General features: G+C 36.9%; 1 pseudogene; it reads left to right on the plus strand.

Moving 5' to 3' along the window:
- The first annotated feature begins 1,078 nt into the window (after window positions 1-1,078).
- LOC111727899 lies at window positions 1,079-1,999 on the plus strand (annotated as a pseudogene).
- Window positions 2,000-2,326: the final 327 nt, after the last annotated feature.

The raw sequence follows: 2,326 nt of genomic DNA on the forward strand, positions 1-2,326 counted from the left end.
TCTTCTAAGTCACATTTATAAATAATAAGTGGTCACATCTGATCCTGAAGCTGATATGATGTACCAAAACACAAAAAGTTATTGTGTTATTAAAGCATTTGACCCACTCCCAAGTCAAGAAGTACTGATAATTTATTTTGGTTTCTTGGTTATTTCTTATTCTCAATAAAGATAAATATATTATTTTAAGAATCGACATTAATACCCAATAAATTTTTGTGTAATAAATAATTTGGCACCTACTGTGGTACTTTACATAGGGGACTTGATAATGCCTAATCATCTCTTGGTGGAAGTATTCTTGAATGTTATAGCAATTTTTCGTTTTCTTTGAAAAATACTACCTGTGGGTGGCGCCTGTGGCTCAGGGAGTAGGGTGCCCCATATACTGGAAGCGGCAGGTTCAAACCTGGCCCCAGCCAAAAACAAAACAAACAAACAAATAAACAAAAGAAAACCCCCACACCAGTCTTAGAGAATGATCTAAGTGTGATGACCTAACTCATGAAAATAGTGTTGACCACTAGAGGGCTTGACATTTGTGATCCCTGTTTGTCATCTAGAAGTGGTGATGGACAATTCAGTAAGGGCCTCTCATAAACTTTGAAATGGGAAATAGACTGAGTCCTTGGATCTCAAGTGAATAAATAATAAATATTATAATTAAAATTAATTGTAATGTTTATTGAAATCTTTACTTCTACACAGTGTGCCATTAGGGTGGTCATTTTACAACAATTATTTGATAAATTTCCCAAAAATTTTAATAAAAATGGAAGATAACATAATTGGAGTTAAGTATTAGAATAAATGACAAAAACACTCAGAATCCCTACTTGAAAAAGAAGCCAACAAATGACTAGAAAAGACTCTCTGGAGAGAAGAGAAAAGGTGAAAAGAGAGTAAAAAGAAACTAACAACAACAACACGTAGTATTCTTCCCTTCGATGGATTGGCAGGTTCTTGGTGATGTGAAGCTGGGGTAGAAAGGTTAGGCTAAGTAGTAATAACTATCATTAAAAAAGTGACATTTAGGGTGACTCAGTAGCAGTGGTGGTAGCAGCACTGTGCCAGCATCATGAGTGGTTTCAGCAGCGAAGAGCACACAGTGCCCTTCACCCTCAAGTACCCAGTCTTCCCCCCAAATGAAAAAGTACAATTTGAATCTCCATTTCATGATAGTCCAGTTTATGCAGATAAGGGTGTTCTCCACAGGGTAGTGGAAGTACCATGATGGGCTAATGCAAAATTGGAGATTACTACAAAGGCGCCTTTAACCCAATTAAATAAGATGTGGAAAAAGGAAAATTTATGCTGTGAATTTGTTTCCTTATAAAAGATATGTGGAACTATGGGGCCAGCCTTCAGACTCTGGAAGATCCAGGACAGCACCATGAACATGCTGGCTGTAGTGGTGACAATGACCTTGGATGAGTGTAAAATTGGAAGTAAGGTATGTGCAAGAGGTGAAATAATCAGGGTCAAACTTCTAGGCATGTTGGCTATGATTGACAAAGGGGAAACTGACTGGAAAGTCATTATCATTAATGCAGATGATGCAGACGCAGCCAATCACGATGACATTTACGATATCACACAGCCAACACCTGGCTACCTACAAACTACTGGGGACTGGTGTAGAAGATACAAGGTTCCTAGTGGAGTAACTGGAAAATGAGTTTGCTTTCAATGCAGAATTTAAAGATAAGGACTTTGCAATTGATATTATTAAACTCATTATTATTGAACTCATTGTTATTTCAACTCATTATTATTTTAACTCATATTATTAAACTCATTATTATTTCAACTCATGACCATTGACTCAGAAAACAGACGGAGAAGGAACCAGGTGCACAGATACAACAGTGTCTGGGAGCCCCTTCAGGTGTAATTCCAATGCTGCCAAAGTCATTGTGATTTCTCGACCTCCACCGTGTGAATCTACCTGCATGGTACCAACACATCTGATAGGCAGTTCCATCACCAGAAAAACTAGTGAGATTTCTCTGGAATGCCAGCTGATATTGCTGCATCCTATTCAACTGGGAGTATTATTTGTAAAAGTAGTAGCTGTTCAAAGCTTTAAATCTATAGAACTCATCTACCTAAAGCAAACTCTGCTGTGACCAATCCCATATATTCACCATGTTATCTGTCTAAAACACGTTTCCTATGTCAATTAAGATAAATTTAGTACATGCTTAAACCTGAAAGCAGCTGTAATTTGCAAATCATTTGTGAATAGTTGTGTAAGAAGAACACATATTGGATGTACATGTTTACTGTGTGTTGGGAAATAAAATTATCTTGCTTTAAAAAAAAA

Source organism: Otolemur garnettii, unplaced genomic scaffold, assembly GCF_000181295.1.
Source record: "Otolemur garnettii isolate 467f Iridium unplaced genomic scaffold, OtoGar3 scaffold00129, whole genome shotgun sequence".
Classification (NCBI taxonomy): domain Eukaryota; kingdom Metazoa; phylum Chordata; class Mammalia; order Primates; family Galagidae; genus Otolemur; species Otolemur garnettii.